This window comes from Cnephaeus nilssonii (genome assembly GCF_951640355.1).
Source record: "Cnephaeus nilssonii genome assembly, chromosome: 4".
NCBI classification, from domain to species: domain Eukaryota; kingdom Metazoa; phylum Chordata; class Mammalia; order Chiroptera; family Vespertilionidae; genus Cnephaeus; species Cnephaeus nilssonii.
In genome coordinates this window covers 76984693-77009559 of record NC_137075.1, presented here as the reverse complement: position 1 = coordinate 77009559, position 24867 = coordinate 76984693, and the positions used below count along the sequence as shown (strand labels likewise).

Here is a 24867-nt window from a genome sequence, read left to right as displayed (position 1 = left end):
CAAAACAAAAATGTAGCATTGATATAGAAAGCACATAAAATTGGCAACATTTTAAAAAGCTATGGTAAAGCTGTGGATGAAAAAGGGGTCACCTACTAAAACTAAACTTACATGTTTCTCTATTATTAGATATCTAAAGATACAAACTCAGATATCTAAAGTAACCACACAGGATAGTCTGAAATTAGAACTTCATAACTAAAAGCAAGGCATGGTGTGTAGTCCTGTCCTAGGCAGGTATCTTCCTTGACAAAGGTCAATCTTTACCTTACCTAAACCTTTTGCATTTATGATAACACTAGAGGCCCGGTGCATGACATTCATGCACAGGTAGGGTCCCTAGGCCTGGTCTGTGATCAGGGCCCATCTTCCCTGGCTGCCGGCAGCTGGCCCTGCCCCCCGCCACCAATGCTGCCGGTCGCCTTCCGTTTGTGGGGTAACCAGGGGGGCAATCGGCGGAGCGATTGGGGCCCCGTTTGCTCGCACGCACCTTGGCCTGGCGCTGCCCGCATCCGCCACCACCCACCCCCAGTTCCCGTTCCCCATCAGGCGATCGGAGCCTGCTGACCAGGGGGAGGAACCAAGAGTTTGGCCAGCAAGCTGTGATCAGGGCTGGGGACAGCTCCTGCGTTGAGTGTCTGCCCCCTGGTGGTCAGTGCACATCGTAGTGACTGGTCGTTCCACTGTCTGGTCAATTTGCATATTACACTTTTATATATGTAGACTAGGGGCCCGGTGCACGAAATTCGTGCACTGGGGAGGGGTCCCTCAGCCCAGCCTGCCCCCTCTCACATACTGGGAGCCCTCAGGGGATGTCCTACTGATGGCTTAGGCCTGCTCTCTGTTGGGAGAGGACCTAAGCCGCAGTCTGGCCTCCCTTTGCAGGAGGTGACCGGGCTGATGAGGGGAAGGCGCCAGTCCCATCACCCCGCTGCTGCAGCCACTGCCAGTCACTGCAGCCGCCAAGGTATTTTCATCAACACGGACTCCAGTCCCTTCACCATGAAAAAATGACAACTTTCTTTAGGCATTTTCAAGATGTGTCTTTCATAGGATATGACATTTCTTTATTTTTCTTTTTATCCTCACCTGAGGATATGTTTCCATTGATTTTTTCCCCTTCCCTCCGATCCCAGGCTCGGCCCCGCCCCTCCCATCCCGGGCTTGGGCTGCCCAGGCTTTAGGCTTGGGCAGGGGGCTCCTCCGATCCCGGGCTCAGCCCCTTCCCAAGCCTAAAGCCTCGGGCCGCCCTTCCGATCGCAGGCTCGGCCCCTTCCTCAGGTGGAGGCTTTAGGCTTAGGAAGGGGGGCCCCCCGCCCCTCCGATGGCTGGGAGTGACCTGAGTGCCGAGGAGGTTCCTGGGACCCAGGTATGTATGCAAATTAACCGCCATCTTTGTTGGGTTAATTTGCATACTCACTCTGATTGGCTGTGGGCGTAGCAGAGGTACGGTCAATTTTCATGTTTCTCTATTATTAGGTAAGATAAGAATGTCAGGGTAATTTCCTTTTTCCATACTCCTAGGGGCACAATTTCCCATCAGAGCAGAGACCACAAGACCCCCTCATTGTTATTGTTATCCTGTTAATTGTCAACTCTTAACTATCTTATACCCACCAATGTAAAAGAAGTATGTGTTTATTTTGAGTTATTTTTATCCAATCCGAGATATCACTGGCTTTGTTTTCCCCCACTTCCCTAATCTACCACCAATGGATTTCATGTAACTCCCCTTAGGCTTGCCTCCTTCTCTGATTGTAGTGTATAAAATAAGGTGCAAACCTGCCATTCTCTGGAGCATTTTCTCAATCCCTTGAGATTTTTGCTTCCCGGCAATTGTCAGTTTGGCTCAAATAAACTCATAAAAATTCTTACAGGTTTGGACATTTCCTATGTTGACAAGCAGATTCAAATTTTAAAGAGGAATTCTGATTTGAAATGTACATCTGATGAGAGAAAAGCTCTCCTTTCAGATGAAGGTCAACCCCATGGTGAGGGACCATATGGGGAATGCTCTCTGCCAAATGCTGTACAGTGTTTGGAACATCAAGTGCATAAAGATCTTTTTCTAAAAGTTCAATTTAAGTCTCAGTTAATTTTTGTCTGAGGGAGGAATATTCTTTCCTTAAATCATTGAAATTTCTTTCAGCAGTCTGAGCTGCCAACCAATTATCATGTGCTTTCTTCTCAGGGGAAATAATCTGCCCTTGGTAAGAATGAATGGTTCTCTCCAATTCTTCAAGATCTTTGGCTCGCTTTCTATAATTCTCCAACTCTTCAGCTACAGTGCTGATCTTTGCCACCTGCTTTAGAAAGTTTTTCCTTTTGCTCTAACAGGTAATTTTATTCTGTTATTTTCCTAAGAAGTATGATTACACTTACTTGATACAGTTTAGCCATTACTGTAAGTTTGTGCTGAAGCTTTTGAGTCTCATTTTCAAGCTGTTCGTTTTCTGACTGTAAAGATGCTTCTTCATTCTGGAGATTTTCAGTACACTCTCTAAGCTCTTCCTTTGTTTTATCTACTTCAGTTAATTGAGTGTATATTTGGTTTCTTGCTCCTTCAAGGGTTTTTAAAGAAGCCTTTAGCTTAGCAGGATGAATCAGCTTCTCCAAAGCTCCTTTTGGTTGATTATCTAAGAATGCACCATTTTATGAATCACTCTTCATTTCCAATTCTAAGTTATCCCTTAAGTCTTCTCCTAGCACAGCAGCCCACTCTTGCTGTAAGCATTCATTCCATCAGAGACTTGAACTGATTTTCATTATCACATAGAATTTGTTTTGCATATACTTTGGAGTCTTCAATGTTATTTTTTGTTTATTATGTTCACTCATTTTTTCCATTCTTTAGCTTCTTGTAAAAGCTGTTTCTGGCTTTCCTGAAGTTGGGAATTTCAAAGCATCTTATGGCTATTTTAAGTCCTTCATTTGTTTGGAATATTTTGAAGGTTGCTTTAGCTTCAGCTACCTGTGATTTGAATGATTCTCATTCATCTTCTAAGGAATGGATCCTTTTTTGAAATATTCACCATCAATTCAAATTGCTCAGAATGTTTCGATTTCTCTTCCTTTAACTTTTTCTAGAAAGAGAATCTCTTCCTCAAATGCAGATTTGGAAGAGTTCAGCTTTTCACAGATTGCCTCCAAACTTGAAGCTTCTGTTGACTCCTTCTCAAAAACGCAATCCTTTCATGACTAAGCTGCATTCTATCCAGAACTCAAACCCGCAACCAGACCACTACCGAGCTGTGTGTGCGAGGTGGGGGGAAATGAGGGGTGAGGGGACGTGCGGGGGCGGGGGGGGGGCGATGCTGGAGGACAAGGCGCCTTCAAGCCTCAAGTGTCCATGCTATATGCTGGGGAGCCTTGGCCCTTATGTTATGATTTGCATCCCGAAGGTTCAAGCCAAGAGCCTGAGGCTTTCCCTCTCCTAGCCACCCACACTTCCGTTTAGTTTCGGCCAGGCCAGGCGCCTGGCGGAAGGCGGGGCATGGCGAATTTCCGCTCCTTCTTTAGCGAGGTTCATAGAAGTGTCCCGGGCCTTTGCTCTTAAAGGGGCTGGCACTCCACCTGGCAAAGCTACCCCACCTTTGGAAGTCCAGGAACTCAGGGCTGAGAAAATGGGATTCGGCCTTAGGCTCTGCACTGTGGTGTGGACCGCTCAGCCCAGACGACAAGGATTTTGGCCCAGGACACACACACACACACACACACACACACACACACACACACACCCGTGAGGCTCCCCCTGGAGACCCCCCATGCAGCCTGGTTGAGCGCCGCACATGGCACCCCTGGCCCAGGGGCCAGCGCCAGCACCAGCCCCAATCCACAGCGCTTTCTTCTTGCAGCCCTGGATGCTCAGAGGAACCTACCAGTCCAGTAAAACGGGTCGCACCATTTGTGGCAGGATTTTTGGCAATATTTTATAAGCCCTTCAGACATATATTTAATTTATAGAGGATTTATTTATAATGATGAACCCTTAAAGCACAGAGCTTGGGACAATCGCAGCTTGTTTCTATCTCCATTACAAAACCAAGGATCTTTGGTTTGACTGATTATGTTTATTTGGGCAAAGACACATTTACTTAAGTCTTCTTTTATGAATACTCTGCTGAGTTCTGCTCGCCATAATGTTTCTTCATTCTTTCTTTCATTTGCTTTATATTAGTGTGATAATTGCCTACTACCCTATGATAATTTATACTTTTTTTTCTTTAAAAAAGGTTACTTTTGTTCAAATTGATTTGAAAGCATTCTTAGAGGTGATTTGTGGGAACTGTTTAGATGAAAATGGACCCATTGCCTGTCACTGTCTTTGTAAGTTTTACTACTATCTATTACATAACACTTAAGTCCCCATGCAACTAATCTAATCCTTTATCATTCATTACATTTTTTTAAAACCTTCAAAGTTTTGGGCTTTGATCTCTATTTTCTATCCTTCCTATCATTAAAATTGCCCAAACCGATTAGATTAAAATACAATAAAGTTGTAAGGGAAGAGTAAGTGTACATACATGAATAAAAAGTTGTACTCACTGTCAAAAGGATATCAGAATAGAGAATGACCTTGGAAGATTGTTGTGTTATAGGCATCTGCATACTGAACTCTATTCCTGTTATTAAGGAATTATAGATGGGGAAGGCTTATCTATTCAGTATTTACAGGGGTGGGCAAAAGTAAGTTTAATTCTAGTTGTAATACAAATAAATAACACAATAGTTAATAATAATACAAGAATAACTGTTTTGTGTACTCACAACTGTAAACCTACTTTTGCCAACCCTGTATGTTCTGAAACCAATACATAAACAACTGAGAAAAGGAAACAACTAGAATTAAAGTAGTTTCAAAATTACAAAATATATTGTCTCCTTCTTTACAGGAAAGGAAACCTTAGAAAATTTCATGTTAAAGGAATCTCTGTTGACTCCTTCTCAAAAACGCAATCCTTTAATGACTGAGCCTGAGTTCAAAAGAATGTCCCAATTAGTAAATACAGAAGAATCTTTTGAACTGATCTCAAAAGACAGTGTAAAAGACACTATTTTTCTTCAATCACACGTAATTATTTAGCAACTCAAACTTTCTACCTTGATAAAGATAGATAAACAGGCCTAAAAAAATTGGAGAATCCTATCCAAAGAAGGGCAACTTGTTAGCATGACTACCAGCGCTGTTGGAAAACAAATATTTCCAGCTTTGCGTTAATGCCTAGTTTAAGAAACCACATTGTTACTTCGGGCCTCAGGAAGTAAAGGAGCTTCACCCACCTTAGAATTACGGGTAGGGCAAATGAATAAATCAGGCACCAGAACATTTTAATAACTTGGAAACTTTTCTACTCATTCCTTCAAACTTCCTGTGTGTCAAAGTCTTGATGCATGAGCAACTTATTATTTCTAACATAATAACAAGTCTGTTTTTCATTTGTATCCATGTTTAATAAGCTTGTGTGATTAAAAAAATATATGGCGATATAAGAGGCCAAATAGAAAAAGTGGTCAAAGTAAGACACGGTGTAAGCTCCTGGAATTGGCTGTAATTTATTCACATTGCCACAAGTCAAGGTGTTAACTCAATTCTTTGCTTCTCTGCCAAGGGGAAAGGGGAAAGTGGAAGGAAAAGAGAAATTAATATTTATTGAGCAATGACCTCCAAACTTTTTTGATAATATGTTTATAGCAGTAAAAAATATTTGAGCATGCATCTTCAAAATGTATATACTTATTTATAAATTATATACATCTAGTAGTATATAATACATAATTATACACATAATATACTAATGTAGTAAGTATATTATAAAACATATACTATAACTAATTAAAGGATGAGATAAAGATACTTAATAAAAGTTCCAATAATTCCTCCCTATATCCTATCTTACATATCCTGGTGGAATGCATCCCCTTTGGAAACTACTGTTATTAAACAGTCATTGTCAAACTCTTGATAGAACTTTAGGTCCCACAGAATTTAAATAAGAATTCACCAAATCTACTGCACGGTCATAAAAATATCTGTTTATTACCGCCCAGAACACAATAAAATGGAAAACTGTTAAGACTCTGATGCACGAGAAATGAGGTAAGTGTTAAATCACCTTAGAAAATCTAAAAATCAACCTGGCAAAGCATAAAATCACTGGGAACTAAATAACTATCACACAAGTAATAAGTGAATAATAGTTTTTATGAGTATCTTAGAAATGCAATGTTTCATTCCTGGTATATGTTTCCAGCTAATTTTTTATCATTACTCCAGATAATGTATCAGACTTTATCCTTTCCTCAGACTCTCAAAAGAAAAGCATAGTCTTGGCTCCAATGGCTGTTCACTCATGGCAAAATTCAAGTACCACAGAGGAATGTCTGTCAACTTTCACAAGCCAACTACCATAAATGAGAACTGGTTTTCATCGTGGTAATGCAAACCACTATGCAACTAGCTGTTTTGATTCATCACATTTTGGTACAACTTGCTTCTGGGAAAGTTGAGTCATACCATCTCTGGCTTGGCAATTCAAGCATAAACCTGCAGTGTACATACAGCTTTTTATATGTTATCCTGAGAAACTTGAAACAGCTGCACTGCTGGCAGGAAAACACAGGACCACCAGTAAAATATCCAAAACAGTTGCATCTTTTAATTTATGACTGTGCACTGTTTCCATAAAAAGTATATAAAACAGTTCAACTTTTTATAGGTAAAATGTAATAAACAGTCATACTCGGTAATGCCATAAATGTGTAAAAAAAGTTTATTTAAAATGATTAATTAGTGTTTGAAAATAGTGTTTCTTGAACACAGTCATAATCCAGTGCAATGAGCAAATATTTTTATATTTGAGTTATTAATGCTAAGTTGTAGATTCTCACTGCCCAAACCAAGTCAATTAAAATTTCTCTGCATAGCACTGAAGAAAATGCATTTCCTTTCTAGCAATCATTTACATGAAACATGTCTGTGAGAATGATTCTTTAAAGATCTGCCTATTTACATTGCTGTTTTTGATCTCTAGGGCTGCACAAAACAGTTACTGTTAAATATTTCAACCTATTTTCACCATGGCAACCCACATTAATTCCAATTTTCAAAAAAAAAAAAAAACAACATAGTTCATTCTGTTATTCAACTGTGGGCTTTATTTTCTAGGTATCTTAACTTAATGTTCTTAAACACTTTAATTATTGTGGTACACCAAAGTATTTTAAAGGATCTGCCACATTGAAACCACACAAAGAGAATTTTGTATTTTGCCTACTTTTTCACATTAATCCACATCTGTGTTATTTTAATTCTTTCATGACCGTTACAAGTACATCACTGAATAGGATTCCTGGGGTTTCTGGCAGAGGTCAGTATCATTTCATGTACACCTTTATACAACTGAATGAGGAAGAAGTCTTAGCCAAATTTATTTCCAAAAGTCAAGCTCAGTTGGATTTTGGAGATCAGAGGTAATTGCTCTGAATATTTAGCCAATCCCACGGCAGTATTTCTGTTTTTCATGGGTTTATTTTAAATACCTGTAAATCTTATAAGCAGAAACCAAGGAGGGGAAAAAAGAAGTTTGCTTATTTTGGTACCTATACCTTATTATACCTTATTTTTACTAAAAACAGACTAAACTCAAAGATTTAAAAATCATACCTTTGATTATTTTCTTAATAAGGCTAAAAAAAAGTATGTTTTCAAAAGCATGTCTAAGATAATTCCTGTACAAAGGGCATCTTATGCCCTAACTTATACTCTGTCTAAAGTTGCCTTCCTTTGCCATTACCCATCAAAATCCCTTTCAAACAAACTTCGGAGAAGGGGGAGCAAAGGAGGCAATGGATCCTAGAGGGGAGTAAGCTTTAGAAAACCACATTGAAGTTTGTTCCTGAACTTTGATTTCCTACACTGTCATTTTCTTCTGTTACATTTAGCAGCTTTTGCTCCCAAAGAAGGTGGTATAATTTACACTTAGCTTCAGAAAGACTTCATTTTCTCTGTTCTTTAACATAAGAGAGTTCCTCTGAGATTACTCTTTTACCATTTCCCTTCCTTTAAAAGCCCTATATTGACCATCTGGCTGAAGTCTTGGACTCAGCTCATTTTAGTGCTATTCAACAATGCTTTGAGTTCTGAGCGAAGGGCAGAGGGCAGGGTCGTCACTCAAGACCAAGAGGCAGTACTCTTCCCCTCCAGTCATAACCTCCTCATGAAAACCCTTGAAAAACTTTGGCTCCAGAGAATCAAAGAATCTTGGAATTTAAATTGAAATGAAAATGTGAAGTTCATATTAGTTCCCTCTACCGCAAATTACCAGGCCCTATGGAGAGTTAAAAGAAAAAAAAATAGAGTTAAAAACTTGGACTGGTTTAAACTAAGAAAGGGAGTGAACTCTAGAGACTAAGATTTTATTTTTACAAGGTGGCCCATTTTTTAAAGTCTGCATTTAAAGCCATCATGCATTAAACAGACCAGTTCCAAGTAGTTCTGCCTTCTAGCCTACAAAATTTAAATATAAGTGCCATTAAGAGAGATCAGCCATCTGATCTCAGCTGTCAAGATCAAGAGCTCTTGTAAGAAATTCAGCCAAAGCTATAAAAGATTTACATTAACAACCTGGAGTCTATCTCAATAAGATTTAAAAACAATCAGAGCAATAGTGTGCTCAGACAATTACCACTACAGAGCAGAAACATTCCGAAAACCGAGGTTAGTGCTCAGGTATCCTAATTTAATCATGAGGTCAGAATAATGAACTATCTATAGAGGGAAATTGATCATCATATATTCTAAGACAAATGGGGAAAGCACTACATGTCAGAAATGTCCATAATTCTGAGGGCTGTTTGGTTATAAAAACATATGGCTTCATGAATTACAAGCAAAAATATAACAAACTTCCACAAACAGTCATGATGTTTCTCTTGGCCTTATTATCTAGTCATCAAGTGAGGACACAACTTGAATAAACTAATTATTAAAGCTGTTTCAGATTTATACTACTATACTTGGTAATCAAGTGACCAATTATTTTAGACATTCAGACCATCAGAACACCAAAGCTCAGATATGGAAATTAAAAGCCACATGATGCTCACATTAAGTCTTTCTGAACTATAACTGAAGTAAATAAACTGTGAGATTTATTGCTATCAAAGTACCCACTAGGTATTTTAGGAGCTGTAGCTATTACTGAAAGTTAATGGAACTATACAGCAAAAGGAATACTTCCTTGACTTGAGTGTGAACTATCAAACACATAGAAAATAGAGCTGTAATATATTCTGTGAACAACTGGCAGTTGGTAGTTCTGGGTATCTCAATGGCAGACCTCTACGAACAGATTCCATCCATTTAAAATAGACAAATATAGGAATATCTCAGGAATCAGGTGTGATGAGATAAATCCAAATAGAGCCATGAAAAGAGTAGCCACTAGATCAAAAGATTTTTTATGAATCTTAAATATACTCTTAAAATCAGATGTTTATCTCAGCAACAATTACATTTGGCTAATTTAGTATTGTTCTTATATAGTTAGATGAGATTAAGCAGAAAAATGGTATAATGTTTTTATTTACTGATTCTTAAAACATTATGATACTCATTCCTATGAATTTACTGAAGATAATAACCAGGGGAGAGAGAAGGCAAAGTTTCATGAAAAATCTAAAAATAAATCACATTAGAGTCATATAAAAATAACCATGTGTAGATATTGTATATCCCAGTGAGGGACAAGGGCCACTTCTGTGGTAGAAATAAAATAGGTATTATAAAAATAAATATCCTAGTTTCTGAATTTCTTAAAGTTCCTTTAAAAATCTAGTGCCCAATTCTGGTTAGTCTAATGTAATTTTTTACTATGAAGTAAGTCCATGCTAACAGATGTGTGCCAAAAGTTTCATCACATCTTTATAAAGGCAGGATGAGTAATTTTTCCCTAAGGGTGGGACAGCGAAAATGCAGGAATTCATATGTATGCAGCTCATTCATTCTTCAAAAAATAAAATTACTGAGTACCTAATATGTGCCAGGTATTGAAGCAACCCTGAGAATAAAACAGAGCAAAGATTCCATGGACCTTGTTTTTCATGGACCTTATAATTCAGCAAGGGGTAAAAAAAGGATGTTAAATAATTAATATAATGAGAAAGCCAGGGCTCTATGATTTTGGATAAAAAGGAAAGCCAACATGAACAAGTTTAGAAAAGGTCTCCCTAAGAAAATGATAGGTAAGTTTAGACCCAAAGGATAAGGAAGAGCCAGAGGAGTACAGCAGTGATCCAGCAGAAGAAAGAGCACAGATGAAGCAGCAAGAAGCCATCGCATGTACTGAGACACACGAGAAAGGTGTCTCCAGCTAAGGATGAAGCTCGAGATGTAGGCAGATAGAATCCAAAAGAAGGCTTATACAATCAATGTCACCCCAATAAATTCAATTTTGTTTAAAGTCATTATAGGAATGTTTAAGAACTGTGAAATTTATTCACAGGGCAATGGAGAGCCATTGAAAAGTTATTGTTAGGAACCTGATCATTTAAATAAGCTAAGTACTTGGCTGCATTATGGACTGGAGAAAAGCAGTTGATTATAGAGAGACTCCTTATGACAGTGATTTTCAACCTTTTTCATCTCGTGGCACACATAAATCAATTACTAAAATTCTACAGCACACCAAAAAATGTATTTTTGCCAATCTGACCAAAAAATAGGTATAATTTGGATTCAATAACACTGAACAGCTATTGTAGTAGCTTTTGTCATTTTTTTAAAATTTGGCAATCTAAGGGAAAAGAGGTCAGTGCCCCTGACTAAATAGTTAAGTAGTGCACAGAGCATAGTCACAACTGCAGCTGTCGTTAATCCAGTCAATATTGGCATGAAAATACTGTTTGAACCATTCTTAGCTGGCCTTGGTTTCAGCTAATATTACTACTTATAGCCACTATGATTCCACTAGCAAACCTAAGTGTTAATCAGTGGTTAAAAAGGTGACCTACCACCCTGGCCAGCGTGGTTCAGTGGTTGGAGCATCAGCCTGTGGACCAAAGGGTCTCGGGTTCAATTCCTGGTCAAGGGCATGTGCCTAGGTTGCAGGTTCAATCCCCACCCAGGTGCATGTAAGGGGGGAGAGGGGCAACCAATCAATGATGTGTCTCTCTCACACTGATGTTTCTCTCTCCCCATCTCCCTTCCCTTTCACCACCATCCCTCCTTCATTTCCACTCTCTCTAAATAGCAATGGAAAAACTATCCTTGGGTGAGGATTAACAATAAAATAAAATCTATAATAATAAAAGCATAATATGCTAATTATACCAGAAGTCCTTCTGGACAAAGCCAGGGCTGCGAGGGAAGCCCAGGTCCCAGGTGCCAGAGGGAAGCCGGGGTCCCGGGTGCCAGAGGGAAGCCAGTGCCAGCAGCCAGGGGAAGGAAGGCCTATTCTTGCACGAATTTCATGCATCGGGCCTCTAGTAAATAAATAAAATAGGTGGCCTAACAAAGCAGCAAAAACAAACTGGCAGATAATAAAAAAAAATAAAAAAGAAGAAGGAAAATAATTGGCAGATAAAAATCAGTTAAGTGGTCAATGAAACCTCAGCCAGGGCCCTGATAATCTTAAATTTCCCCCCATGATAATACTGCAAATTTCTCTATTTCTTTACCAGAATGAAACACATTATTTCTTTACCAGAATGAAATATTAAGGTAACAGCCTAGATGGAGAAACCAAATTCAATTTCTTTCCTTGTTCAATGGTAGTCAAGCACCTTCCAAAGTTTGCAAAAGGAAAACTCTTCTCATTGGTGTGGTTTTTCTATTGATGGCAAGCTCAACTAAATATAAACAACCTCAGTTTTCTGTCCCGCATCACTTCCCATCTTTCCCTGTACTACATAAATACATAAAGACATCATGGTTTAGTAGAAAAGACAAAGATTTTGGAAATGGATACATTTGACTTTGAATCCCTCCTTGAACAATTATTAACATTATGATTTGGACAGTGCTTTTTATTTTTCAAGCTTCAGTTTCCTTATCTGTAAAAGTAAGACAATAATACCTCACAGTATTTTTTAGAAGATTAAACGAAAAAAGATATGTAAAGTGTCTGGCATAGAACAGACATTCTATAAAGTGTAGTGTCCCTGTCCACCTTATGTATTCTCTTTGATACTATTAATACAAAGTATGCTTTCATGATGAATAGGCTTTTCATGGGCCAAATTTCCAAAACATTTTACCTTCTGGTAATTAGTATGTACCTCACCTTTCCCAACTCTGTGACTTTCCTATCTATTCTTACATCTATTCCAACAATAATAATGTTGCCCTCTCTCTTCTGTCTTTTACTGTACCCCAAATATGAAGATCTAAGTAGAGATTGTTTCTGTGTGTTTTTTTAAATTAGACAAATGGAGTAGACCTGCTTGTTAATCGTTTATCAGAGGGTAACAGAGCAACCCAAGGACACCGACACCTACTTATTAAAAAACAAAAGGGAAAAATTTTACATACTTACATATATAACACATTTATATATACACAAGCATATATGTACAGATCTATATTTCACAATCCTATGCATAGCTTAGTATATTTTTTCTTTTAAAAATATATGTTTATTGATTTCAGAGAGGAAGGGAGAGGGAGAAAGAGGTAGAAACATCAATGATGAGAGAGAATCATTGATTGGCTGTCTCCTGCATGCCCCACACTGGGGATCAAGCCTGCAACCTGGGCATATGACCTGGCCGGTAATCAAATCGTGACTTCCTGGTTCATAGGTCTATGCTCAACTACTGAGCCATGCCAGCTGGGCCCATAGCCTAGTATATTTTATTTCAAAAGTTAAAGTGCTATATTATTTCCTCTCTCACTGACTATCCTTTCTCTTATTCTTCATAACCAGTATTTTGATTCTCATCACCATTAAATGGCCATTTTTCTGTACTCACCCTCCTCTACCTCTCTAAAAATCTGGAGACAGCCAACAGCTATGAAATGCTCTTAGCCTCTGGCTTCTATAACAATGCCTATAATTTGGGCCACACTTCTACCCTTTGACAAATGATTTTCCAAATTTCTCTTTTTCCACCTGCTTCCTAATTATTAGTTTTCCTTTTGGCTTACCTCCTCTTCTCCTACTCTTGACTCTATCTCTGAAATGTATGGCTTCATTTATCACCTCTGTTCTAATAAACCCTACGATTCTATCTTTTGTCTCTTTGCCCATCTTAGTTATAGCCCAACATTTTTTTATCTGCTTGGGTGTCCCAATGGTACTGCAAATTTATTATTTTCATAACTCAACTCATCTCCTTTTACAAACCTACCCTCTCTGTGTATCTCTTAATTTCTTTTAATAGTTTCAATGTACTCCTAGGGTCATCTTGGAATCCTCTTTCTCCTGCACAGCAATGAGAAACCTACATCACACTATCTCTCTACAGATATCTAATTCACATTATCTTCTTTGCCACTATTGTTGTCTATTTCAGCTCTTTATAACCCCATTCTTAGATTACTGTTAACTGTCTCTTAACTGATCCCCCTATGTACAGTATATTCTTCCTATTCCAACCTAGTCATAGTTACTAAATTAATCTTAGTGCAAAGAGCTGCATCACTCTCACACAAATACTAGTAGACATCCATTGGCTCCCTGCAGTATGTAGAATAAAGTCCAAATTCCTTAGCCTACCATTCAAGGCCTACTGTACTTGATTCTAATCCACCTTTCCAAACATATTTCCCATTAGTCGTTTCCATGTACACTAAACTTAAGCCAAAGTCAATCATCACGTTTTCAGTTATTTCCTATGAAAACATTATAACTATATTCCATATCTTTGCTTATGGTGTTTCATTATCTTGGAATGCCTTCACCATTACCTATCTTCCAAAGCTTTGGTTCAAATGTCAACCCCTCAACTCTAAACAGATACATGAACCCAGCTGGTATGACTCAGTGGTTGAGCATTGGCCTATGAACCAAGAGGTTCGATTCCCAGTCAGGGCACATGCCTGGGTTGCTGGCTCAATCCCCAGTGGGGGGCATGCAGGAGGAAGCCAATCGATGATGTTTCTCTTTCATTGATGTTTCTACCTCTCTATCCCTCTCCCTTCCTCTCTCTCTAAAAATCAATAAGGAAAATAAATAAATAAATAGAAACATGAGAAGCTTCCATATGCAACACAAAATGTGATATGTGTGTGTGTATTATGTATAATATATATTACAACAAACAAAAACAATAAAATAAACAACTAACCTTAAAAGCAAGAAAGCTTTCATGTGCCAGAAATTATATGGGAGCTCAAAATCAGAGCATGAGCAGAGGCTAAAGTTCAGAAAGGTACCGGGTACCAGTGATTCAACACCCATATGAGGGACAGGAGATGGGTCTCAGTCCTGTCAGAAGTAGGAACTGGGCTTGGCCCCTGCATATTTACCTAAATCTACAAAATGCTGTCCCATCTGTAAAACAACTTGTAGAAAATTTTGCTCACTTGCCTAGGGATAGTCACAAGAAAGTCTAGGGGTATGGGTAGAAAAGAAATCATAGAACTATCCCTTGTGGATACTGAAGGACTGTAGTTCAGTTTGAGGGAGTCAAAAGTTATGCAGAAAAAAATAGGTGCCATAAGGCAAGAAAAAAGACAATATAAAAAGACAATTTAAAAAATCAAACAGCAATTCTGGGAATAAAAATCTCAATGGACAGGTTAAGCAGTTGAAATTAGTGAGTTGGAAGATGTGAGAAAAAACACAAAGAATTTAGCAGAACTAAAAGAAAATATGAAAGAAGCATTAAAGGAGGTATTTCAGCAAGAAGGAAAATTAAACCCCAGTGGGAAAAATAGCATACAAGGAACAAAGATGAGCCAAAACCACCACCATCACCATACACTGGTAACAAAAACAACAAGAAAAATAGAAGGAGGAAATCTAAGGTTAAGCATTCCATACTTTGTTTTGTTCAGAAGGAAGAGAGATGTGAACTTTTGACTTTTGAAAATAATATTTGTTAATTCTGAGTGGCAGAATTATAGTTTCTATATTCTACTCTCTGTATTTCTCTATGTTTGAAATATTTAACAATATTTTAGATGCCATCTTCTCTGGATTGCCCAGGCAGAATTATTTCTTTCCTCCTCTGAATTTGCACAGTACTTTATCTCTACTTCTCTTGTAAGTACCATGACTAAATGTTATACATTTCCTGTTAGATAAGTTTCTTGATAGCAAGATAAATATCTATTCACTAATAGCCATCCCATTAAAAAAATAATAAATCATCCTAACTTGAAGCAAAGGGTATAGAATTTTAAAAGTAAATAAAAATTCTGAATGGCCAGGATAATAGATGGCAAATAAAAACACAGAGGATATGAAAAATTATCACCACAAACTATTAAGCTATGGCAGAGGATTGAAGGGAACACAAGTTGTACATCAGTCACTGAAGACAATGGGAAAGTTTCCTGGAAATTAGAAGATGCCTATAAAAATGACAGAGAGATGGGGTATTACTTTATTTAAATTATAAATATTAGCATTTTCTTTAATAGATATATTTAAAATTTGCTTTGAGATTTTATCCTATCTCATAAGCTGAACTCTGTGTGTTAACCCATTTTATACTCAAAAAGACATACTATAATGGAATATAGCTGTGAATGCAAAGAAAAACAAGAAATTCAAACAGAACTGGGCACACCCAAAGCTAGATGTTTTATAAGATATTTATTTTTCCATTCAAAGCACTTTCTCAAAAGCTCTATTTCACACATTGGAATCTGAATCATGTCAATAACTTATATAAATCTCTAAAGCAAACAATAACAAGCAAAGACAAAGTCAAGTGGATAAAATAACTGATGTTTTCTCTTAATTATGGAAAATTCTATTTTCCTGCAAGTAGAAACAAGTTCATAAAATATCTACTCAGGGGATGAGTAACCATAAGCAATAAAATACGAAAAAGCTCCAAGAGTTCTGGTTTAATGCATAACAATTTCAAGTTTTTAAAAAGCATTTGTAATACTTAAGACCACAGAAAACTTGCACTCTCTTCCAAGAGCAAAACCACAGCATCACTTTGGAGGAAAGAAAATCTATGCCCATTATCATTAAGTAATGTGCTAATGCAATCAATTTTATTTTTTTTTAAATGTAGCTTTTCTGGAACAGAATGCTTTAATAGACTAGTCAGTTAGTTGGTTACATACCATCTGAACCAAAAACTTCATATGTAAAGAAAATATTTTCCTCTTACTTAAAAAATTATAGCATCATTTTCAGTATTCTCTTTTGCTTCCCAACTACATTTTCTGGCAATGCATTATGACTCTGCATATGCTGGTACAATATTTTAATTAAAAACACATTCTAATCATTTACATATGACTTATTTTTGAAAGTCAGAAGTTTTAAAAGTTTAATTCAATTTTTTAAAAGGTTTAATTTAAACCTATGTTTCTTATTTCATTACTTTTAAAGGATAAAGGAAAGAAAAAAACCTACTATTTTCTTGAATTCCATCTATGGTAGAAAAATTATTTCCAAAATAATTAAAATAAGCCAATAAATAAAATCGAACCATGACTTCCTGGTTCATGGGTCAACACTCAACCACTGGGCCATACCAGCCTGACACATAGTGTTCTTATTTATATATCATGCTTGGGGTGAATCTGCCACAGTGAGTTAACAAAAGTAAAAAAAAAAAATTTTTTTAAATCCAAACTAAGATTACTTTGATATATTTTGTTACTAATTGGCCTCCATTTGTAAAAACTGATGTTTTATGGAACAAAAATAGGATTTGCTTGAAATGATATAAAATAAATACCAAGGAGATAAATCACATCCTTAAAGATACACTTCAGATTAATCCTACAGGTGTTTACTGAAAATAAATTTTAAGTGTTTTATAAAATAAATGAGAACACTAGGTAAAGACAGTATATACAGTACAATAATGGAAGTAATTCAGAATCCTAAAACTGAGAGAGGACATTATAATAAAATTATCTTATCCCAGACCCACAACAAGACACATCATAATTAAAATGGCAAAGGTTAAAGACAAAAAGAGAGTCTTAAAAGCAGCAAGAGCAAGACAGTTACCTACAGGGGAGCTTCCCATAAGACTGTCAGCTAATTTCTCAACAGAAACTTTTCAGCCCAGAAGGAATTGGCACGAAATATTCAAAGTGATGAAAAGCAAGGACCTACCAAGACTACTTTAGCAAGCCTATCATTTAAAATTGAAGGAAAAATAAAGAGCTTCCCAAACAAGAAAAAGCTAACGGGGTTCATCACCACCAAACCAGGATTACAAGAAATGTTAGAGGGACTTCTTTAATAAGAAAAAAATAATCTTATCCCACCACCTCATAAACAGATAAAGCAGCTGACACCCAGATAAGTTAAAAATTTTTTATCTTCTTGGAAAGAATCCATTTATTCAATTAACACCTCTGAAACACTTACTATACTAGTATACCAGTATTGTGCTAGGTGCTAAATGAGAAAATAGTCTCTGTTCCCAAGGAGCTCAAAGTCAAGTGTAAACGAAGACATGAAAATAAACAATTTTAAATATAAGAGAACTGGACACCTGGAGAAGTCAGGAGAGTGCTTGCAGAAAACATACTTCATAAGTTGGTATATGAAGGGAGAACAATAATTTTCAGATAGATAAAGAGGCAAAGAGGGTATCCAGAAAGGGGAAAAGCACAAAATGTCTGGAGGCCTGAGAGAACATGGTGTATTCTGAGTGTCAAATTTGAAGGGCCCTCTGTATGCCTTGAATATTTTTTAAAATAAATAACTGAGACTCATGAAAAATGTTAGTGGGTGAGTAATGCAATCTGACCTGAATTTTATAAATCTTTGTATGAAAGACAGATTGGAGAAAGAGAGGGTGAAAAGAGAGGCAAAGAAAATGATTATGAGTGCCTCTAGGGGTTATGACCCTAGGACCTTAACGGTCTAATTATATGTAAGATAGCAGCAAGAAAAAAGTCTTTAACAACTCCCAAGTCTGGGACATAGAAGACTGGCTGGATTAGGAAGTTTCACCACAATAGAATATTCAGTAGTTAGAAAAGTTTTCATAAAGAAGGAATAGAGGTACTTGTCAGACACACAGGTAGAAAAATAGAAATTTTCAGGATCCAGCTGGAAATATGAGTTTAAAACAAATAAATACAGGCTTGGGATTTAATATAAATCACTTTACCTTTTAAATTGCCTTTCTCAGTTCTAAGTAAATGCCTTTAGGGCATTATGAGGGCAGAAAGGAAAGGGAGACAAACTAGACCTCTCAGCCCCACTGTATTAGAGTAGTTATGCTTTCATCTTTTGGGGTCCTAGAAAAATATATTTTTTAAATAGTCTGTTTCTTTTAAAAGTTTGAAAACTATTATAATATAGCTTTAGAATCAAACAGATATGTGTTAAGTCCTGACTACTTCCTCTTCTCTAACAGAGTTCTGAAAAAGAGGTGGAGATCAACTTGATGGTATAATATCCCTGAGCTGAAGGTCAAAGTAGACCACACAAGACAGATTGCAGGAGTAGCTTCAGGTAAAGGATAAGCCCTTCTGCATCTAAGGATGGACAGAGGATCTAACAATGTGTACAAACAGACAAGTTTATAGTTGGGGCTGACTTTTGAAGGAATACATTTATACTTACATTTTCTTTGTGTAGTAGGTTAATAGGTTAGCTGCTGGGTCTGAAAGAGGGAATGTAGAAGATTTGAGAAAGCCATTGTGGGAAAAGAGAGATAAACCAACCATGGGTTTGTGCAAAATGATTGCTGAGTGGCACCAAATATACTCAGTTGTATTATTTTCTCCAGCTGTACTCAGCAGAAACCATGTAACAATTCATATAGTTAAAAAATATTTCCAATTATTCTTTGTATGTATCATATACTAGCACAATATAATTAAAGTACTAAAAATACTCATGTGATCTTGATTCATAAAAAATAAAGTATCTTATATAATAAAGATGTAATATGCAAATGGTTGTTACACCATGAAGCGTAACGACCAACCATGTAATGACCGGATCACAGATCAGCAGGAGGGTGGAGCAGAGAGCTACAAGCAGGCGATGGAGAGCTACAGGAGCGGGCAGGGCAGCAAGCTATGGGGGGTGGGGGGGAGGCGGAGGGAGCTAAAGGAGGGTGGGGCAGCAGGCGGAGAGCTACTGGAGGGCAGCAGCGAGCTACCGAGCTACTGGAACACGGATTCGTGTGCAGGGCTACTAGTGTGCTTATAAAGGAACTAGAGGCCCGGTGCACGAAATTCATGCATGGGGGGTGAGGGGGGAAGGTGTCCCTCAGCCCAGCCTGCACCCTCTCCAATCTGGGACCCCTCGAGGGATGTCCGACTGCCCGTTTAGGCCGGATCCTACCGGGATCGGGCCTAAACGGGCAGTCGGACATCCCTCTCACAATCCAGGACTGCTGGCTCCCAATTGCTCGCCTGCCTGCCTTCTTGATTGCCCCTAACCGCTTCTGCCTGCCAGCCTGATCACCCCCTAACCACTCCCCTGCCAGCCTGATTGCCCCTAACTGCCCTCCCCTGCAGGCCTGGTCACCCCTTACTGCCCTCCTCTGCAGGCCTGGTCACCCCCATAACTGCCCTCCCCTGCAGGCTTGATCGCCCCCAACTGCCCTCCCTTGCAGGCTTGGTCCCTCCCAACTGCCCTCTCCTGCTGGCCTGATCCCTCCCAACTGCCCTCCCCTGCTGGCCATCTTGTGGCGGCCATCTTGTGTCCACATGGGGTCAGCCATCTTCGACTACATGGGGGCAGCCATCTTGTGTGTTGGAGTGATGGTCAATTTGCATATTACTCTTTTATTAGATAGGATTTTACAAAGTACCCCAATGGCTTAATGCCCTTCTTGTCTTGTGGTTACAGAGAATGACAAAAGATTTATTCAACCTTAGGTCTGGGCACATATTATAAAGTGTTTCTTATAAGAAATCCATTTTGCATTCAAGTTTATTCCAAATAAAAACAAAGAATACACATAATGTTAGAATTCCTTCATATGGAGACTCTATCTTTTTCCTGACAAAGAGTTACTTACTGTACCTGGCTTCTCTCTTAAATAAGAAGTTTTTTCCATGACTCAGAAGATGGATTTTTTTAAAAGGAAATGCTACCTGTGTCTCTAGAAAACATTTCTGAACACAATAGGAGGCTATAGTTTTGAAAATATCCTTACACCTAAAGAAGTTTACCTTGCACAAGAAAGCACTGCTGAGACTTGATGAGTGAAAAGCACTTGGGCCCACATGATGATAGTAAGTGGTTCTTAGTAGCTTTGAAATTCTGATTAATGTCTTCATATTCGCTGCTTAATTGCACTGACTGAATTTTTCATTAGATGGTCAAATAGTTATTTTATTGGCTTTGGAAAACTGTTAAAGTCATATTTACAGTAAGAATTTTCTAAACATTTATTTCCTCACAGTGAACAAAGACTTACCACTCCTTAATAGTTTTGTTTGCATGAAAACTCCTTGAATTCTCATTATTTATTTTCCTATGAATAGTTAAGACAATAAAATGGTTCTCATTACTAGCCAGAAAACCAGAGATAATTTCTCATAGAAAATTATTAGTTCTAGAAACCAAAATTGAAGTGCCTGGCTTATCAGAACTTGGACAATTTGTAGTTTTATAATTCTTATGGAATTTTATAATTCGTAAGGCATTAGGAGGAAATCAGCTTTTATGCTGGTATAAACCAATATATTTGCAAACTTACATTGGCTAATTTGGGCAAACATTTTAGATACTACCTATAAACAAGAAACTAAAGATCTCATATTTAATGCTTAGCATAAAGAAAACAGAAAATTAAGAATGATCTCTAACACGCAGAAAACTGATGTACAGCATTTTAATCAATTTATGCCTTAATACTCTAGGTAATTGGCAATGTTTAAACTCAGATCTGAATACAAAAGAGTGAAAGGAATTTGACAATGTGAGTTTTACCCTAGTTTGCTCCCTTTTCTTTCTTTGCTCAAGGGCAAGCATTTTAGTCTGCAGTGATGCAAAAAATATGCATGTTCTGCTGTAACCGTAATTTGCTGACAAAATATGTAGAACAGAGAATAGGTTCAGAGCTTGCAGTTTAACTTATTTCTACTCCATGGTTTTGATGAGTCATATGTCAATGACAAAAGAAAATAAGCCATTGATAAGGTTCAGGTCAACAGATTATATAATCAGATTAACTGTATACAAACACTTTTCATGTTTCTATTCTTATTTGGTTTTCATAAAAACCCATTGAGGGAGGAAAGAAGATTAACCTCAATTTCTAAAGAGCAAGTCACGGCTCAGAGAAGTTAAATATAGCCAAGGTAATGTCACCTCCACTTACCAGGAGATGGTAACAGAAACATGAGTAAGACTATCTAGAAAGTGATTACATATGGTGGTCAAGACAAAAATGAATTATAGATATGAATGAGGGACCAGAACATTAGGAAAATGGTAGAGAAAGCAGCTCCAAACTTCCACCCCTCCACAGAAACATTGAAAATAAGTAAAAACTGTCAGAAACAACTTTGTCAAACTCTGAAAAACAGTTAAAGATTTACAGCAACCAAGGGGAAGGCTGAATAAAGAAAAAAAGCTACTTAAAAATGGTAGGATACTTTTGTGGAATTGTTACTGGTCCTTGCCCCATACCCTCCCCAGCGCGGCAGCCCAGCATCCCTGTGTTGGACCAGGACCCCTGGCTCCAGAGGAAACAGAGCAGATATTATAAGCAAATTATTGTGCTTGTCTGTTCTATTTTGTCTGGAGGCTACCTGAAGAAATGGTGCAAGACACTCATCACTATCTGGGGAAAAAGATACGGTGGAGAGATATAATAGACCGCCTAACGCCTGGGAGGAAACGCTGTGGAGAGAATATATAGTTTTTAAAAATGTACATGTAACACTCTCTTGGACAGAGCATATGATAGGCCACAAAACAAGTCTTAAGACTGAAATCATACAAAGCAGCCTCTCTAACCACAATGAAATGAAACTAGAAATTTTTAAAAAAAGAAGGAAAGTAGAAAATTCATGAATATGTGGAAATTAAACAATATACAATTAAACAGGCCATGGGTCAAAGAAGAGATCAAAGAGGAAATTAGAAAATACTTAGTGATGAATGAAAATGAAAATACAACATACAAAACATGGGATACAGAGAAGGTGGAGCTAAGAGAAAAGTTTATAGCACTTAATGCTTACATTAAGAAGAAAGACCTCAAATCAATAACTCAATGTCATACCTTAAGGAATTAGGAAAAAGAAGAGCAAACTAAATGGAAAACTAGCAAAAAGAAGGAAATAATAATTATTAGAATGAACATAAATGAAATAGAGAACAAAAAAGAATAAATAAAATCAATTTTTAAAAACTTGGTAGTTTGGCTGCTATAAAAAAGAAGGAATTCTTACCATTTGCAGCAGCACGGATGGAACTGGAGAGCATTATGCTAAGTGAAATAAGCCAGACAATGAAAGAAAAATACCACATGATCTCACTCATTTATGGAAAATAAAGAACACTATAACCTGATGAACAAAAAGATAGATACAGAGGCAGTAAAGCATTGAACAGACGGTCAAATTACAGTGGGAAGGCTGGGGAGTATTGGGCAGGGGGAGATCAACCGAAGGACTTGTATGCATGCATATAAGCACAACCAATGGACACAAGACACGGGGGGGTGGGGGGGATGAGGGCATGCGACAGGGGGTAGGGGAGGCTGGGGGAAAGTCAATGGGGGGGAAAAAGGAGATATATGTACTACTATGTGTAATACTTTAAACAATAAAAAAATTTGAAATATATATATATATTTGGGAAAAAAACAACTTGGTAGTTTGAAAAGATTAGCAAAATTGACAACCTTTAGCTAGATTGACAAAGAAAAAAAGACAAAAGATGATGAAAACTAAAAACTATCCTATATAATAAAAGGCTAATATGCAAATCGACTGAAAGGCAGAATGACCAGTCACTATGACATGCACTGACCATCAGGGGGGAGACGCTCAACACAGGAGCTGCCCTCTGGTGGTCAGTGCACTCCCACAGGGGGAGCGCGCTGCTCAGCCAGAAGCCGGGCTCATGGCTGGCGAGCACAGCGGCGGTGGCGAGAGCCTCTCCCACCTTCGCAGCAGTTGGACATCCCCCAAGGGCTCCCACACTGCGAGAGAGCACAGGCCAGACTGAGGGATCCCCGCTCCAGTGCACAAATTTCGTGCACCAGGCCTCTAGTCTATAAATAACTAGTGGCCCGGTGCACAAAATTTGTGCACTCAGGGTGTGTGTGTGTGGGGGGGGGGGGGCTCATACAGGAGGCAACCAATCAAAGTGTCCCTCTCACAGTCCAGGATCCCTCACTCCTTACCGCTGCCTGCTGGCTCCTTACCTCTCGGCTCACTGCTCCTTAGCGCTGTCGCGGAGGCAGGCGAGGCTTCCGCCACTGCTGCTGCGCTTGCCAGCTGTGAGCCTGGCTTCTGGCTGAGCAGCGCTCCCCTTGTGGGAGCACACTGACCACCAGGGGGCAGCTCCTGTGTTGAGTGTCTGCCTCCTGGTGATCAGTGCGCATCATAGTGACTGGTTGTTCTGGTTGTTCTGCTATAAAGGTTGCTTAGGCTTTTATTATATAGACTAGGGGCCCAGTGCACGAAATTCGTGCACTGGGTTTGGGGGTCCCTCAGCCCAACCTGCCCCCTCTCACATACTGGGTGCCCTCAGGGGATGTCCTACTGATGGCTTAGGCCCGCTCCCCACACTCCTTTGTGGGAGGCAACCGGGCTGATCAGGGGAAGGCACCAGCCCCATCACCCCACTGCTGCAGCCACTACCAGTCACCACAGCCACCAAGGTGTTTTCATCAACACGGACTCCAGTCCCTTCACCAAGAAAAAATGACAACTTTCTTTAGGCATTTTCAAGATGTGTCTTTCATAGGATATGCATTTTTTTAATCCTCACCTGAGGGTATGTTCCCATTGATTTTTAGAGAGTGTGGAAGAGAGAGGGAGAGACAGAGAGAAACATCAATGTGAGAGGGACACTTTGATTGGTTGCCTCCTGTATGAGCCCTGACCATGGGCGCCAGGCTGGGGGGCATGCAGGGACCCCTGGGCCGCACGCAGCGGTGGCCGCCAGGGGTCTCTACACACCCCAGAGGCCAGCAGCCAGCCCCCCTTCGTGTGCGCCAGGCTGGGAGCGTGGACCCAAACTGCCTCTTGGTGCTGGAGCATTCCCAAGCGGTTGGGGACACTATGATGACACGGGATGTTCCCGCCCCGCCCCGCCCCCAGCCCCTTGGCGCCTGCACCTATAGGCTCAAAGTGGCCAGGGGGCGTTCTGGGACCCCTGCCACTCAGGACCTAAGCAAGGGGCCTACAGGCTCAGACTGGCCTGGGTCCTGAGGATGTTTGCGGGACCCAGCCCCTTGGCGCCTGCACCCTTAGGCTTCAAGTGGCCAGGGGGCATTCTGGGACCCTGCTGCTCAGGACCTAAGCACGGGCCTACAGGCTCTGAGCAGCCTGGGTCCGGAGGATGTTTATGGGACCTAGGCCGCGTTCTGGGGCCCCTGCCGCTCAGGACCTAAGCGCAGGCCTACAGGCTCTGAGCGGCTTGGGTCTGGAGGATGTTTCCCAGACCTCAGACCTCTGAAAGTGTTTGGGGGTGGGAACATTCCCGCCCCGCCAAGGCTCCCAGTGGCCAGGGGGCGTTCTGGGCCCCTGCCGCTCAGGACCTAAGCGCGGGCCTACAGGCTCTG

At 39.2% G+C, this 24867-nt stretch overlaps 1 protein-coding gene and 1 pseudogene across 2 annotated transcripts in view; both read right to left on the bottom strand.

The window, feature by feature from the left end:
• Positions 1–24867, bottom strand: part of MNAT1 (MNAT1 component of CDK activating kinase) — a 200233-nt gene that overhangs the window by 3805 nt on the left and 171561 nt on the right. The gene's annotated exons all lie outside the window — the stretch shown is intronic.
• On the bottom strand, positions 9–4611 carry LOC307097564 (melanoma inhibitory activity protein 2-like; annotated as a pseudogene). Its single transcript has 2 exons — positions 4549–4611; positions 9–3174 (listed from the first exon to the last, which is right to left on the bottom strand). The product of its transcript is annotated as a melanoma inhibitory activity protein 2-like (transcript).